The sequence below is a fragment of the Mobula birostris genome, chromosome 2 (assembly GCF_030028105.1).
Source record: "Mobula birostris isolate sMobBir1 chromosome 2, sMobBir1.hap1, whole genome shotgun sequence".
In the NCBI taxonomy this organism is placed as follows: domain Eukaryota; kingdom Metazoa; phylum Chordata; class Chondrichthyes; order Myliobatiformes; family Myliobatidae; genus Mobula; species Mobula birostris.
Window position 1 is genome coordinate 70544473 of NC_092371.1, and position 17238 is coordinate 70561710.

A 17238-nucleotide genomic window follows, 5' to 3' on the forward strand; every position below is an offset into this window, starting at 1 on the left:
GCTATAGTTGATGAACAGCATCCTGACGTAGGTGTTTGTGTTGTCCAGGTGGTCTAAAGCCGTGTGGAGAGCCATTGAGATTGCGTCTGCTGTTGGTCTATTGTGATGTTAGGCAATTTCCCCCTGGGATCGATAAAGTATGACTAAATTGCATTGGGTCCAGGTCCTTGCTAGGCAGCAGTTCAGTCCAGTCATGACCAACCTCTCAAAGCATTTCATCACTGTTGGTGTGAATGCTGCCGGGCGATAGTCATAAAGGCAGCCCACATTATTTTCCTTAGGCACTAGTATAATTATTGCCTTTTTGAAGCAATTGCCAACTTACCCCCCTTAGCAGTGAGAGGTTGAAAATGCCCTTGAATACTCCCGCTAGTTGGTTGGCACAGGTTTCAGAGCCTTACCAGGTACAGGTTTGAACATATGCAAATATATTACTTCATGGTGAAAGCTTCAGAAGGTGTTGTGGTATGCTGAGAAGAGTGATTTAGTATTTGAACCTAACTGGCAGGTCTTACCGTTATGCCTCTGACCTTGGCACATAAGCTTACTAGCGACAGGAGAATTGCCTCTCCAGGCTTTGTCAATCGAGGTCTGTTGAAGAGCATTGAAACATATGAGCAACATTGCCACTGACAGGCAAGGTCAGTTTAATGCCTCTACCTTTCTATGGTGAACACTATTCCTTAAACTAATTGTGTGGCTTCATGTTTCAAACAAAAGCTTGAGAGTTTGATTAGCATTGACTCTCATGTCCTTGCCCCTTAAGGAGCAGCTACATGAAGCAGTTTAGGAGTATACTGAGGTCATTAGTCATGTTCCTTTTGTTGCACATCAGTAATTACTTCTTTGAAAATGTCCATCTTTTGTTGTGGATCGTTTTTGACCAAAATTTAACAAAATTAGGTTGCTAGCAGTAAACGTGGCCAGATACTATATTGCTTAAGTGTTTGTGTAAATGTTTGAGAGTCTAAGAAAGGCAATATAACCAGAATAGTTCTGGTTCCTGGTTTGGATGAGCCCCACTTAGATTTCAGTGTGACTCATCAGTAACTTGTGGATTCTGATACGCAACATAATTTGAGGTTGATCTTGTGCTGTGTCTCAGTAGGTACCATTTTTCATTTGAGATATTCACCTGATCTGTTGTCACTTTAAAGTAAAAGATTCATTGGCATCTTTCAAGGGAGAGTGGGAGAATTATCCCTGGTGTTCTGACTAATGTTCATTTAAGTATTATCTGAAATTGATTTCTTGATGGTTAGTATGTTGCTGCTTATGGGTGTTTGCTGACAACAAATTGGTTACAGCATTTCCTATATTACAACAATGAAGCATTTGAAAACTCACTGTTCTTGAGAAACCCTGAAAGGTGCTTAATAAATGCAAATCACAGTCAACGTCTTGAAAACAAATAATTTTGTGGGTAGGTATACAGTTAACATCATTTTCTGGCCTCCTTGGGCTGTTAATGATTGTATCAAACAGCATGGTTATTTTATATAAATGGCTAGACTCTGCTTTCAACAAAGCTTTTTACGATCATATGTTACAAGTTGAATGTATGTCCTACTGATGTGTATGTATGTGTGATTTCGAAGGCGATGCAAGTTTGAGTAATGGCAGGTAATGAATGTAGAATCGATTGATGGGTCATTCTTTTCATCTTGACATTTTAAATCACTGGAACTTTGTCAGATTTCTAAAGTATGCAGTCTTTGGCACAAGTAGCTATTGTATATGTTGAGTATTGTTGGAAGTTTGCCTGGAAAAATGCATTCATCTTTTGAAAAGGGTGTTGTGAATTGCAAACAGGCAATCTCTGCATTCGTTGGCTCCAAGTTGCCCACTTACGAGGTAGAAAATGGGAGTAGAAGGGAGTGTAGATTTCTGGCTTCTCCCTGCTGTCCTTGTTAAATAAAGACACAACATTAGCCATTCTTCAGCCCAATGGTACCTCACTTGTGGGTAACCAAGTTGCAAAAAAAAAACTCTGCTAGCAATCTGCTCCCTTGCATCCCATAATATCCTTGGATAAACCTGGTAAAGCCAGAGAAATTTATGCATCATTATACATTTAAAGCTGCATCCTCCTCTTGATGTGTTCTATTCACTATTCTCTCCCCAAACTCACTCATTTCCATGTCCTGCTCCTCAGTAAATACAGACAAAAAGTATTCATTTAAGAACTATCCCATTTCCTGTGGCTCTACACATAAATTAAGTACTTTTTCCAAGTTCTGTTTTACTTTTAATATACTTAAAGAATATTTTGGGATTTTCCTTTACCTTATTTGCCAGGGATACTTTAAGCTTTTTTGTAATTTCCCTCTTAAGTGTACTGTTGCATCCTTATACTCTTAGCTTGCTTGATCCCAGCTGCTTCCCTTTTCCTTACCAAACTTTGAAGAGCTGTCCGCCAAGGTTTTCTAATCTTACTAGTCCGTCCGCGCACTCGTAACAGGAACGTGCTGGCTTGTTAGTGGGCAGAAAATACCCCGAACCCAGGAATTGATAAGAGTTGTACTCTCTTCCTTTTGAATATGGAGATGTGATCACACTGAAATATATAAAATTCTTTTGTGGCTTGACTGGCTCCATACAGGCTTAATCATTTCTGCAGACTGGGATGCTTGGAACCAGGAATCAGAGTTTTTAAATAAGTGGTCTACCATTCATGACGGATGAAATATACCTACATTCAGAGAGTGTGATTTGCTTTCTAAGAAGGCTATAAAGGTTTAGTTGCTGAGCACTTTGAGGACAGTTCACAAAGCATATTTTAATAATTAAGGAAATTGAGGAATATGGAGATAATGTGGAATATGATACTGAGGTGAAAGATTGCTCATGAGTTTATTGCTTGACGAAGTAGGCACAATGCCTGAATGGACTTTGATTTTTGACGTTCTTATAAGTCAACCCTAATTTGATAGTTGTTCTGCATAGCTTTCTTATACACAGCTGCAAGATGAATGTTCAATCTATTTTAAGGTGATGTTGCTGGAGGGAGGAATGTTAGCATGCTGGAAGACAGTTGGGTTCTTTGTTTTGTGACCTCTGATACTGAACCATAATTGTAGCTCAGCAAGCTCTGGGCCTAACAGAACAAATTTTGTGTACGTACATTGAAATCCCATAAGATTTCAAATGTAACAAATTTTATAGTTTTATTTCTTCTAATGGATTTTTATAATATTAGCTAAACTATTATGCATTTTACTTCCTGGCTTTCTGTGAGAATTCTTCGATGTAGTTTGCTTATTAGCTATCTTATCAAATTCACAGTTACAATCCAGTATATCTGTTAAGGCTCTTGAAGTCTGAACTAAGCTTCTGATCAGAAGCACAGTTAACTGTCTGAGCCAACTTATTTGACTTACTGGTTATTTTGCTCCACAGCATGCACAATTGTTTCTATGCATAGAGGACTGAGAAAATGAGACCCTACCAGAGGATAGGCTACACTCAATATCCTCAGTCAACAAGGCTGAAAGAAGTAGCTGTGGTGTCAGCAGAGGACCAGTTTTAGATTAGGACTTAGGTCAGTTAATGGCCTAAATTGGGGAAAGGCTAATTTTGATGCATAAGGCAAGAATTTGCAAAGTTTATTGGGAGGGGCTGTTTGCAGGTAAAGGGATCTCTGGCAAGTCGGAGGCTTTTAAAAGTGAGATATGAAGAATTCCAAGCCAGTGTGTTTCTGAACAGTGAAAGGTAAGCAAAATTGCATGAAGAATAGGATGTAGAATACATTTAAGCAAGTAGAAGGAACAAGATTTATTTGGAGAGACAAGGACTGATTAGGGATAGTCAGCCCAGTTTTGGTTGTGGGAAATTCTGCCTCACAAATTTCATCCCTTTTTTTTTAAAACAAGTATTTTGCTGGGTCTGGAGGACCTGAGTTGTATGGAAAAATTGAATAGGTTGGGATTTTATTCCTAGGAACGTAGAAGATCGAGAGGAGACTTGATAGAGGTATACAAAATTATGAGCGTTTAGATAAAGCCAAATGCAAGCAGGCTTTTTCCGTTGAGGTTGGGTGGGACTACAACTAGAGGTCATGGGTTATGGCTGAAAGGTGAAAAGTTTAATGGGACCATGAGGGGAAACTTCTTCACTTAGAGGGTTGTGATAGTGTGGAACAAGCTGCCAGCGCAAATGGTGCGTGCAAGCTTGATTTCAACATTTAAAAGAATTTGAATAGGTACATGGATGGTAGGGGTGTGGAGGGCTGTGGTCCTGGTGCAAATCGATGGCAGTAAATGGTTTGGCACAGAGGAGATGGGCTGAAAGCCTGTGACTGTGATGTACTATTGATGAGGACTGGTACTAGACACTGTCCACATCAATGTTCCCTCTAATTTGTAATGACCAGTGTGCGCAAAAATTTTGCGCTGTAAGATTTTTTCCCAGTGACAACAACATGTGCAGACTGAATTATATATATTGATATTTATTTTAACAGCTAGCAATAAGAATAACACTGTCAATAAGAACTTCGATATCCTCTGGGTTTAATTGTTTTTGCTCTCGTTCATCTGCACTCTCACAAAACATAGGTAGCAAGTCTATAGCAGGTAATGAAGGATTTTCTCGACAAAGCTTTTGCACACTGTCTGTATGTGATTTGCTTGTTAAATAATGTTTTTTAAAAAGTCAAGTTTCCAAATATTATTCCACTTCTTCCCACTTGCAAATTCTCCAGCTACTTTTGCATCATGACAATACAGACAGGTAATACCAGTTTCTGTATTGAACATAGATATCCTTTCTCGTAGCTGCATGTTCCTGACCTCATGAGCTTATGGTGCAGCAGTCATTGAGCCATTAAGCCATTCCACTTTAAATGAACTGGCAGTTCTTTTGCTGTTCACACTCTTTGCTTCTTTGGAATTCAACATAGTGAATCAATAATTTCTTTAATATAAAACAGTATAAATAAGCCAGTTCTAAAATCTGCAGACAAATCATCGCAAACTCCACGTTGTCAACACCTTCCGCGTCAGAACTGGAAAAGGAAATGTGATTGTTTACGATCGTGAAACATACATAGCATGTCAGCAAGGTGGAGGGTGACAACCTTTTGTGTCCAGTTTAAATTCCTTTGTGTGCAACTAGCAACAGATGTATCTGTATACACACGCACATACCTTGCAGGGAAGACTAGTCCACATGAACTTCAGCAAGGCCTTTACAAAGTCCTGTGTGGAAGGCTGAACTATAACATTAGAACATGTGGAATCCAGGGTGGATATAAAATAGCTTACTGGTAGGAGAGTGAGAGTGGAACATTCTTTTTTAGGTTGATCAATAGTGTGCTGAAGTAATCAATGCTAGGTCGTTTGCTGTTTTTGTAATATTTATTAATGCTTTGGATGAGAATGTAGCTGGCATATCAGCAAGTCTGCAGATGGCAGACAGATTGGTGTCATAGTAGTGCACAGTGAAGAAGGTAATCCAAAGTTAAAACAGGATATTGATCGAATGAGGCAATGGTCAAAGGAATGGCAGGTAGAATTTAATTGTGGACAAGTGTGAAGTAATGCCCTTTGGGAAGTTAAAATCAGACTGTGCAGACATGCACGGTGAATGGTAGAACCTTAAACAGTGTTAGTAAACAAAGTGTAATGGCAATGTAGTTCACCAGGGTGGCAAAGAAGATGTGTGGTGTGTTGCTTTCATCACCCAAGGCACTGAGTATAAGAGTTGGAATGTTATATTACAGTTGTAAGAAATATTGGCTATGTTGCAGTTGGTGTATTGTTCTGGAAAGATTTTGTAATAAAGGGTGTAGAAGATAGAGTGGTAAATGTTGCTACATATAGAGGAAAGAAAAATTTGGAATGAACTGCCAGAGTAGTTGGCAGAGGTAGGAACAGTACTGACATTTAAAAAGACATCTGGACAGGTGCAAGGCTTGGAGACATATAGAATTAATGCAGACAAGTGGGATTAGTATAAATAGGCATATTGGTTGGTTTAAGTGCAGTGGGTTGTTGAATGGCCTGTTTCTATACTGTACAATACTGACACTATAATAGCATTCCTGACAAGGCCAGCAGTCAAAAGTTCAATTTTGTGTAAAAGATGGGCTAGGGAAATCTGAAGTACAGAATCTGCTTCATAGGAAATAATTTTCAGCTCTTCAATGTCCTTGAACTTAGGCATTCAGCCTGAGCAAGTGGGCAATTGCTTAAAAATTAACTTCAGATGCAAAGTATTTTCACAGTGACTAAGGCAAAGTGAATGTATTAATTTCCTGCCAGAAATCAGACTGGACTCCTAGTTTAATCCTTGTTCCTGGTTATCTACTGAAGAACTGCTCAATGGACTACGTTTTTTTTCTTCAGTTAAGAGCCAAGTTCCACATCCATGATTTATTAGATCATATTTTCAACATACAGTGTACTTGAATTGAAGCTTTGGTTCCTAGAGTCATTACTTTATTAAGCTTGGAAATGCTCATTGAATCATTGTGGCAAAATGTTCAGTATCCTTTTATCATATAATTTTGCCGCTTTGAAGAATTATTAATTGCTTAAATGGTTGATCCATCTTTGGCCCAACGGGTCCGTGCCGATCAAGATTCCCATCTAAGCTAATTCCACTCACCTGTGTTCAGTCCATATCCCTCTAAATCTTTCCTATCCATGTATCTCCCAAGAACTTTTCAAATATTGCTAATAAACACAAGAGATTCTGTGGATGCTGGAAATCTAGAGCAACACACAAAATGCTGGAAACTCAGCAGGTCAGGCAGCATCTATGAAACTGAATAAACAGTTGGTTTATTCAGCTTCATCAGGAGTAGAAAAGAAGGGGAAGATGCCAGAATAAGAAGTTGGGGTGAGAGGAAGGTGATGAGCTATGAAGCTGGGAGGTGATAGGTAGAAAAGATAAAGGGATGGAGAAGAGGAGTGGACCATGGGAGAAAGGAGTGGAGGAGGGGCACCGGAGGAGATGATAGGCAGTTGGGAAAACAAGAGGCCAGAGTGGGGAAATTGAAGAAGAGGGAAGGGGGAGGCGTGAAAAATTACTGGAAGTTGGAGAAGTCGTTGCTCATACCATCAGGTTGGAGGCTACCTAAATGGAATATGAGGTGTTGCTAGTCCAGCCTGAGCAGGAGAGGCAGCCATGGACTGACATGTCGGAATGGGACTGGTGATAGGATTTTGCAGATGGAGCCGTGGTTCTTGACAAAGTGTTTCCCCAATCTCTGTTGGGTCTCACCAATATAGAAGAGGTGGTATTGCGAGCACAGGATATAGTAGATTACTCCAACAGATTTGCAGGTGAAATGCTGCCTCACCTAGGACTGTTTGGGGCCCTAAATTGAGGTGAGGGAGGAGGTGACTGGGCAGCTGTAGCACTTCTGCTGCTTGGGTGGATTAGTGCCAGGAGGGAGATTAGATGGTTAATATATTTGCTTTTCGGCATCCAATTTATAGACCACCCTCTGGGTGGAAAAAGTTGCTCCTCAAGTTTCAATTAAATTTCTCACCTCTCACTATGCCCTCGAGTTTTTAACTCCCCAATCCTGGGGAGAAATGCTGTGCCCATAGGGCCTTATCCATGATCATTATTTCATACATGTCTCCAAGATTGCCCCTCATTTTCCTACACTCCGATGAGTAAAATCCCAAGCTGCTCAACCTTTCTGTGTGAGTCAGTTCCTCAAGTTTGGACAACATCCCTGTAAATCTTCTTTGCACTTTATTCCAGCTTGATGGCATCTTGGCTTTGAAAATAAATATAACTGAAACGTCAGTGCCACCTAAATGAACTACATCCTCGCCCTGTGCAGGGTTTTGATATGCTTCCTAATGTAATGCACCTAAAACTATTTATTTCCCTTTGTCACATCTGATGTTTTGATTCGATCAAATGTGAGGCTTTTGGCTTTATGCTCAGTCTTCCTTTTGGTGAAATCTAGAATCTTGAGAATGTTTCTTTATATCTGACGCTTTTCTAGTGATGTACCTACACATTTTAGCCTGATAATTTTTCTTGCTGAGTGCACTAAAATCTGTTTGACATTTAATTGTGCAACCTTCACCCTCCATGTCTTTATCATAGAAACATAGAAAACCTACAACATATACAGGCCCTTGGCCCACAATGCTGTGCCGAACATGTAGTTACTTGAGAAATTACCGCGGGTTGCCCATAGCCCTCTATTTTACTAAGCTCCATGTACCTATCCAGGAGTCTCTTAAAAGACCCTATCGTATCCACCTCCACCACCATCGCCAGCAGCCCATTAAACATTGTGGCCTAAATATTCTAAATCAAAGACCAGATCAACTGTTGTGAATGAGATATCAAGAAAAGCAATATTCTAAGCACAGTCTTGGTGGCAATGCTGCTTAGCTTCTTCCTAGTCCAAAAATCATCCATTAAGTATTGATTCTTTTTGTATGTCATTGAATGCTTGTGCCGAAATAGTATCTTTTTATCATATAACTTTGCTTCTTTAAAGGATTACTAGAATTCATTTGTGTCTTTAAAATTTCCATTAGAGATGCTTTGAGGAAACATGGGCTTATTTCTGTTCATTGAATTATGGCATTAAACTACCAAAATTAAAAACTTGCCAGAAGTCAGTCGGAAGTTTCAAATCATAAACACAAAAAGGTCAACATACTGGAGGAACTCAGCAGATCAGGCAGCACCTATGAAAATGAATAGATGGTCAACATCTCAGGCCGAGACCCTAATTCAGACTGAGAAGGAAGGGGGGAAATGCCAGAATAAAAAGATGGGGTTAAGGAAAGGAGGCTAACTGGAAGGTGATAGGTGAAGCTAGGTGGATGGGAAGGGGAAGCCCAGGACTGGAAAAGGGGGAATCTGATAGGAGAGGAGAGTGGACCATAGGAGAAAGGGAATAAGGAGCGTATCTAGGGGGAGATAATCGGCAGGTGAGAAGAGGTGGCATAAGTTGGCGAGTACAAGCTCTCAGGAAGAGTATGTGGCTGTGGTCGCAGGACTGAGTGAGAATGTGGTCGAAGAGTCGGAAAGCAGCAGAGATCACAGGGGGAGCAGTGAGAGAGGGTTTTGCTGAACTCCTGTCAAAGAGAATATTTAAACTTCTTTAGGATAGGCATCTGTCGAAGAGACTTCACAGTGGAGTAGCAAATCATAAAAACACAAGATAGTCTGCAGATGTTGGAAATCCAGAGCAACACACACGAGATGCTGGAGGCTGCTCTAATGTTTACTTGTTAAATGCTGTCAAATCTGAATCTTGTGACTGTAATCTATCAGAATAAAGAATTCTTAAATCTTTGTAACAATTTATCAAAATGCAATTTCCAGCTAAGTACGTGTTGCAGTATGTAATTGCAGTTGGATATTGGTGTGATTGGAGGGATTCTGCAAAAACGCATACTTCCTAGACCCTGGTATGCCGGAATGATCAATTGTTATGGTTGGATTCACAATTGGTGATGAAATATATTTAATAAATTTTATTGCCTTTGTTCTGATAAATCCAATAGCTGGAATGCCATTGTTGCTTGAAAGTTTCAGAAACCAAGCTAGTGCTGTGAAAGCAAGTTGCACAAAGAGAGATCAACCTTTATCAAGGTTCTGTGCAGTTCCCTCTGTTCAATTTGTCTCTTTCAACAAATGTAAATGACAGTGCACATCTTACTTGCTGATTTAGATTTAGGTTTCTGTAGGTCCCTGAAGAACTTTGCAACTGTTTGCTTTGGGTATTTCATCGCCAAAGGTTTGTTCCTGTTTTCATCTGTCATGTGCTGCGTGGGATTGACAAATTTTAAAAATGACTGAACTGAACAGGTCAGGTAGCATCTGCAGAGAGAGAAACAGTGTGTGTGATCATTTCACTTCAAGAACCTTCCTGTATAAATAAGGGAATTTAGAAGTAAACGAGTTTTAAAATGCTTTAAAGGGAGGAGAAAATTAAAGAGAAGGTATTTGGAAGGTTAGCAGACTGAGATCATTGAATGATTTGAAGTGGGATGACAATACAAGGTGAAAGAGTAAAAATGTGTATAAAGAAGCTAGAAAGTTAAATCAACATAGAAAGCTACCCTTGGCATCCCATTGTATCACAGATGAACGAATCAAATGCTGTGTGTTTAGGGGATATTCACACAGAATTCTTGTCTCATCCTTTTAAGGTAGGTCATCTATCAGAAAAAAATACTTTTCAGACTCATTGACAAAGTTTTGGATTTAAAGAGCAAAGGCTAATTTAATCAGGTCAACAAGGGGAAGAACTCGATTACCATTATAGAATTCGCAAATGCTTCTTAAAAGTAGCAACTAATTTTACTCAAATAAAATTAACTAAACACTTCTTCATTCTCATTTGTCTGTGTTTCCTGACTTTAGGAAGTGGCTTCAGAAGATACCTTCTTGAGCAAATAAGAGGTTTTGAAAGTAAAAGTGGGCTCTAAACTAGAAGTAAGCTTTCAAGTGATTTGTTCCAATATTGGCATTGAGAGCATGCACAAATATTTCTTTATGAAAAATAGTTGGATCTAGTCACAGTTGTTTCCTTATGTATCTCTAACTTTGTGCATCCGTACGTAACAGCAACAGTAAAAGCAGTACATTATAAATAGCATTGTTAGAAATTTACCCATGATGTAAATTGTGTTCATTAGGAAATACCCCACATTTTAATTAGAATTGTAAGTTATTAACATAAGAATAAATGTGTCCATGATGAATGGATGGCATTATGCATATAATGAGACAGCTATGAGAATATTGAAAATGAGTACTGAAGACTATATCAAAATACATGAACCATACAAAGGACTAAGATAACTATACCAGTAATGAAGGCCACTTCCCAGATGCATAAAGGAAGTTGTGGTTACAGTAAGTTTTAGGTCTGTCATTTTCTGATATTTTGCTTCCGTTTGGGGCTTTTTCTCACTTAGTACCTTGAAAAAGTATTCAGCCCCCACAAGTATTTTCACATTTTACTGCCTCATTTTCTAAATTTAAAATATATAGAAGTAGGATTTTCTTGAGCTAACCTACAAAACGTTAAGTCGAAAGAAAAATTCCAAAACCTCTGAACAAGTTACTAAAAATTAAAAACTAAAATTGTTAGGCTGAAGCAGTGTTCATCTCCTTTGTAATTACTGTTAGCTTTCCTCGGTTGCAATATATTACTTTACCAACTCATCCAATTTTGTTGTAGAAAATTGGAGAATCACCTGTTTTCAATATATTCATAAGAATATACTATATGCCCCCTCTCTCTGTAAGGTACAACATTATAGTAGACTTTCAACAGACCAAACCAAAATGAAGACAAAAGAGCATTCAAGACAAGTCAGGGAAATGATAATAGAGAAGCATAAATCTGAGAAAGGCTACACGACCATCTCAAAGGCATTGAACATACCCGGAGCTCAGTGCAGTCCATTGTGAAAAGGTGGAAAAATATGAAACCATAGCCACACTGCCTAAGTCAGAGTAGCCCTCAAAACTTAGTTGCTGGAGGCGAATGACAGTTGTGAGAGAGGCTACTGTGATGCCAGCAGTCACTGAATGAGCTGCAGAAGTCAGTGGCTGCAACTGGAGATGAAGTTCATTGCTCCATAATCTCTAAGGCCTTGCACAAAAAGGTTATTTATAGCAGAGTGGCAAAGAAGCAGCCCTGGCCAAAAAAGCATATCCTTGACCGTAAAGACTTTGCAAAGTGTCATTTAGAAGATGCTGTAAAGATGTGGAAGGTCTTCTGGTCTGAACTTTAAGTGGAACCTTATGGCCTCAACACTAAGTGATACATGTGGCGTAAATCTAATACTGCATATCAGCCAGGTAACACCATCCCTATTGTAAAGAATGGTGGAGGTAGCATTATGCTATGGGGATGCTTTTCAGCACAGGGCCTGTAAATCTGGTCAGGATTGGTGGGAAGATGAATACTGTTAAATACAGTGCGATCCTGGATAAAAACTTGCTAGCCTCTGCCAGAAAGCCTAAACTGGAGAGGGAAAAAAGGTCTTTCAGCAGGACAACGACCCAAAGCACACTGCCAGAACAACTGCGGAGTGACTTCAGTTGAGGAAAATTGATGTCCTTAAATGACCCAGTTAGAGTCCTGACCTTAACCTGACCGAACATCTCTGGCAAGACCTCAAGATTGCTGTCAGCACCTGTCCCCAACTAACCTGGCACAGCTTGAGAGCGATTTTGCACAGAGGAATGGGCAAATCTTGCTCCATCACTTTGTGCAAATCTAATAAAGACTCATCCAAAAAGACTATTGGCTATAATAGCTGTGAGAGGTGATTCAACAAGTACTAAGCAAAGGGGAATGAATATTTTTGAAATACTGATATTTCCGTTTCTGAGTTGTGTACTTTTTATGCTGTATAATTTTCCTTGTATTTTGGGCTGTACTGTGGAAAAAAAAAGTAACGCGATTCACAAATAAAAATTTTCAGTTAAATTAATCAAAATCCCTGGTTGTAATATTTATGTGAACAAAAGGTTGGGGGCTGAATACTTTTACAAAGTTCAAAATAAGTATATAACTCTGAGATACGTTGTCTTGTGGGCATACTCAATAAATCCATAATAGAATAAAAACCATAACTGGACATCAATAAAAGACTGTATCTACTTGTGTGTTCAACCAGTGTGCAAAAGACAACAAACTGTGCAAATACAAAAAGAAAGAAAGAAATAATAAATAAGTAAGCAAAGCTTTGTAATTATTTTTTTCTCAATTGATCAATAAATCTGTTAGCAATTCCTGCACTTATTACTGCCCTCTCCTTAAGGGGAATTAGAAAGAACTCCAATACTATAAGCAATTCAGGATGAAAAATCTTGGATACATTTAAAAGAAAGTCATATTTAACCCAATTTTTTTTTTTGATCAGAGTTTCCATATGTGCTTACTAGTATACTAGGCAGAGCTGCGGGAGGACTACAAAACAATTAAATAGGTTTTAAGGTTTTCCTTGAATCTCACAAAGTGTTTGTTTTCTTTTGCTTTCTCATTGCATGATTTGTCTAGTTTGATAAATGCTATATGAAAATATTAAAGATAAATCCAAAGAGTTGTTTCATTAGACATGGGATTGTAAATACTTGTCTTTAAATATAAAAAGAAATTTAGTTTCAATATACAAACAGATTGACAAGTAATTTTGGGAGGCAGGTTGAAAGACCTCTTAATAATTGCTATTATGTTAACAAAAGTAAGATGCAGAGCACAGAATGAGTGTAATACATCATTCATAATAACACATACAGAGGTTTTGCATTTTAGCATTAGCAAATATGTTTGATTAGGGCTGGCAAGACTTTTTGTTTGATTCAGAAGTCAGAATTTTCTAGTGCATCCCATGTACGGAAGCAGAAACCATATTTTGCTGTCAAAATTACAAGTGTTTCTGCTATAAAGTGATAATTACATTTTTTAAAAAATTGTTACAGAGAACAGGCCTTCAGAGCATAGATTTAAATAGGTTTTTCTGATCATGGTTATGATTACCTTATAATCAGTCTGGCCTGTGTAATGCAAATAATATTTCCCAACTCATCAATAGTGTTATAACCAATTTGTAGTATGAAAACACGTTGTAGAGACACAAGATTGTAGGAAGTCTAGGCAAAGCAATCAGTGAATTGATTGAGTTGTTAGTAGTAATATATAACAAAGCACACTCACCAGTAGGTTGCTCAGTTCAACACCAGGCCTCATCTCAGCTTTGATCTTGGCATCAATTCAAGAATTCAGTGACGCTCTATGTGGCCCAGCAAACCTTCATAAACCTAAAGCCATTGAGGGTTAATGGAACCCCCAAGTGAATGGAATTTTGACTGGCCCAGGAATGTGTATGGTCGGTTGTTTTTTCTTCTTCTTTGTAACTGCAGGATATGTGTCACTTGACTATGTTTATATCTTTACTTTCTGAATTCTTTAACTCTTACATTTTTTTTGTTCAACTTGCTCACTAATACTCATTGACCTGCAAATTTTGTTTTTCATTTATTCCCTATGCGCATCCTGGTTTTTTACCTTATTAACGGCATTATCCTATTCGTCCACCCTCCCTGTGGCTTAACAAGCTTCTTTATCTCCTTCCCATTTTCTGACCGCGTTAATTGTTTCTCTTTCCCACAGATATGGAATATTTAATATTTCCAGCATTTTCTACTTTTAGTTAGATTTCCAATATCTGCATTCTTTTTTCACTTTTATGAAGTGGAAATCCTGGATTAAGCTAGTTTTATAGTAGTAAACTTCTTGTTTTTTAAAGACTTTGCCTCTGTGCATTAGTAATTTAATGATGTGATTGGGTTGGGAACAGATTGGCTTGGTGGTTGAATTCAGAAGATCCTTGAAAGAAAATGCCAATTATTTGTGTTCACCTTTGTTACTGGGAATCCAGTCTCTCCACTGTATCTGCTCTTGATGTGAAGCTGACATTTCAACAGTTTTCCTGAAGAAACTGCTAATGAAAATTGAGTTTCAAGGTAGGTTATATGAAAGCAGTTTAGCACCTAATTTTCAGTGTTAAGACAAGGTTGGCCATTCTAATTGGAAGCTCAGTTCGATTTCTGATGATCTCCCAAAAAAAAACTTAATGCAACACACACAAAATGCTGGATGAACTCAGCAGGCCAGACAGCATCTATGGAAAAAAGTACAGTCGACAGTTCGGCTGAAACATTGACTGTACTTTTTTCTGTAGATGCTGTCTGGCCTACTGAGTTCCTCCAGCATTTTGTTTGTGTTGCTCAGATTTCCAGCATCTGCAGATTTTCTCTTGTTTGTAGAAAAAAATTATTGTTGGAAATAAGTAAAAATTTACTTCAGTGATCCCGAGAGTTATTGAATACTAAACTTTGAAACAGACTAACTTTGATAAATAAAGTCAAATATTTACACGAATGACTAGACCTTTGCCCTGTAGCCATGTTTCTAAAAAAAAAGACAGCAAACCTGGTACTATCATTACTGTATATATAATCTTTCAGCTGGTCAGTTTTATGCATCTCACACTTTTTAAAATAAACGCAGATGCCATGCTTGTTAAATTGGTACGTGGAAGGAGGAGTGGAGGAGGCATGGATGTAAATTTGATTCAATGTCTTATTATTCACAACAAATCCAGCAGAATCTATTTTTAAAATAAAGAGCTGGACTGTAATCTTCACTTGCCTGTAAACAGAAATCTCTCTAAGCGCAAAGAACTGTAAAGTGAGAATGTACAGCAAGTTAGTTGTTAAACCAGCAATCTTGTGTTTTAAAGACTGTGTCAGTTTAAATTACACGCATTTATTTTGATCTAAAATCCCCAAATGCTTATGTTGCTCTTTCATAGATAGTGGTTATGACACAGCCCTCCAAAAATAATAGGTGTATAATAATTGGCTGAAAATATATTGGTTTATTTTTTCACATAATATGTCAGAGGTGGGTTGGTTGTGATTTTTGAAAATACTGCATGTAAGCAGTGACTTATAAATAGCAATATATGGTTTGGTCTTCTGTAGCTATTCCAAATTTCAAGTACGTGTTCTGATTGCACCACCTTTCATTGTAAAAGAGCTAATTTAAAACATGCACAGTGTGACATTTGCAGCTTTCAGTTACAGTAATTAAATAGATAAAAAAAAGTAATCCAATCAGGGCAGCATTCTTTGGCGGCGCTCTGCATGCTGGAGAGAAGCTTGATACATTCTTTCGGAGGAGGAGATTGGGATTTTTTTTTAAGCAGTCATTACGATCAGTGTAATAATTCTGCCAATACAGGAAGGAAAATGCATTGGCTGCTGACTGGGCAAAGATCACGTGAACTAAGTGAAACAAGCTGATGAGTTTTGTTGATTTGTTTCCTGTTTTCTGTTTTCACCACGATCGAGCTGAGGGCTCTGAGTTCTGAAAGGTCTCCAGTTCATTTTGCACATTGGTTAATGTTTGGGAGGCAGTAAGTGGAAAACAAAACAAAGAAGATAATCACTTTAGGCAACTGGTCAGTCGTTAGTGTTTTATTCGAACTGCCAGGAAGATTTTGGCAACTTGCCCTATTTCAGCAATCTCATTGGCTAAGGTAAGCATTAGTTATTTTTGTAATATAAGTTCAGTCTTTGTGCTGACTTCCTCTACATTAAAAGCTTCTTACTGGAAGTACTGTCATAGAGACTATGCTTCTCGAGTGTGTGGGTGCAGTTATTTCAGTCTTGCTTGCTAAAGACTACTTTCAGTAAATTTTTTAAAGTATAATTTTCCCACCAGTTTTTCATGCCTGCATTCATGGTGAAATACAAACACGGGTGTTAATTTGTTAAATTGCTGCATGAGATTCTGGTAGAATAAGCCTGTAATTTTAACCAGAGGAGCTGTAGTGCATGTATGAGAAATGTGTTTCTATATGACTAGTAATACAGATCCATCCGTTAATCTTTATTACACATAGAAGCATCCTGTTAGTTAATTTGTGGTGATATTCAGTTTGAGTTTTGCTTTTTAACAGCTGAATCAGTTAATCTTTTTCTTTACTTGACTGATTAACAAAGACATTTGATAAGATTAAAGAGATCAATGAGTGAACAGAAAAAATATGGAAAGTTTTTAACAATGAAAGATTTCTAAAATAATCTCTTTTATCTCTGCCCTCCCCTTTAGTACATATGTAAACCATTTTGTCATGAGTACTTCATAAATAATTTGAAAGTATGATACTTTTCTGATATTATACATCTGCCTTTTCATTAGAATTCTTGAAGAAGCATTATTGGTTTCAGTGTCATCGTTAAGTAGAGAGGGAGGACTTGCCATCATGAACTGTCAAATGAAATTTTAGCTGTTTCTGCATAGCAAAAGCTATTTTTAAGGAAATGTTCTAAATTAGCAGGAGGCAGATAGTAAATTAAAGCTTCAATTCTTACCAAAAATTCTTCTAATTATTAGAATTGGATGGAAGTGCTTTTGTATGATTTGCAACTTGCTGTTGACCATCTATTGAAGATGGTATTGACTATCAGTTGTAATGGTATCGCAGCAACAGAAATATTTACTCTCTGTGGCTCTTCCTGGTATATGACCTTGCATTGCTAGAGCCTTTCTGAATAAAGGTTGCAGCACTTCCTCGTTTTATAAAGCAAAGTGGTATTATACAACACCTCCCATAGGATCCAACAAAAGTGCAGTATGTTGGTGATTATCTCTGTGCTATATAGGTTATTAATTTTGTCTAAAAATTTATCCTGTGGTGTCATTTGGGTCTTTCA

At 38.0% G+C, this 17238-nt stretch overlaps 1 protein-coding gene across 10 annotated transcripts in view; it reads left to right on the forward strand.

Annotated features, from left to right (window-relative positions):
- The window catches only part of LOC140187428 (nuclear receptor coactivator 3-like), a 227932-nt gene that overhangs the window by 109291 nt on the left and 101403 nt on the right, over positions 1-17238 (forward strand). For 2 of the 10 annotated variants that reach the window (XM_072242782.1, XM_072242806.1), the window contains exon 1: positions 15858-16058. The exons of the other annotated variants lie outside the window; for them this stretch is intronic. The gene's annotated coding sequence lies outside the window, so the exon portion shown is untranslated. Of the gene's footprint in view, positions 1-15857; positions 16059-17238 lie in introns of those variants that run through there. 10 annotated transcript variants of the gene reach the window in all.